General features: G+C 54.2%; 1 protein-coding gene across 1 annotated transcript in view; it reads left to right on the top strand.

Moving 5' to 3' along the window:
* The window catches only part of LOC103811390 (tropomyosin alpha-4 chain), a 6,382-nt gene that overhangs the window by 5,306 nt on the left and 875 nt on the right, over positions 1 to 201 (top strand). The gene's annotated exons all lie outside the window — the stretch shown is intronic.

Here is a 201-nt window from a genome sequence, read left to right as displayed (position 1 = left end):
ATGGGCCATTTTATTCCCTCCCCATCTCTGAGGGGAAGGAGGGTGCCATTTGGAAGTGAACACCAGAGGAGTTCTGCCTGGCAGAGCTCATCCCTGCAGCCTTCTTCGCTCTGCTCATTCTCTCTCTGTTGTCCTCTCTGCCTGCCCTTCTGGGCTGCTGTCTTACTCCTTTTCTCCATGGAGCACTGTTGGGTTGTACAG

Source organism: Acanthisitta chloris, unplaced genomic scaffold, assembly GCF_000695815.1.
Source record: "Acanthisitta chloris isolate BGI_N310 unplaced genomic scaffold, ASM69581v1 scaffold10291, whole genome shotgun sequence".
Lineage (NCBI taxonomy): Eukaryota > Metazoa > Chordata > Aves > Passeriformes > Acanthisittidae > Acanthisitta > Acanthisitta chloris.
Note: the sequence above shows the minus strand (reverse complement) of the source record. Positions and strands in the feature narration are given on the sequence as shown.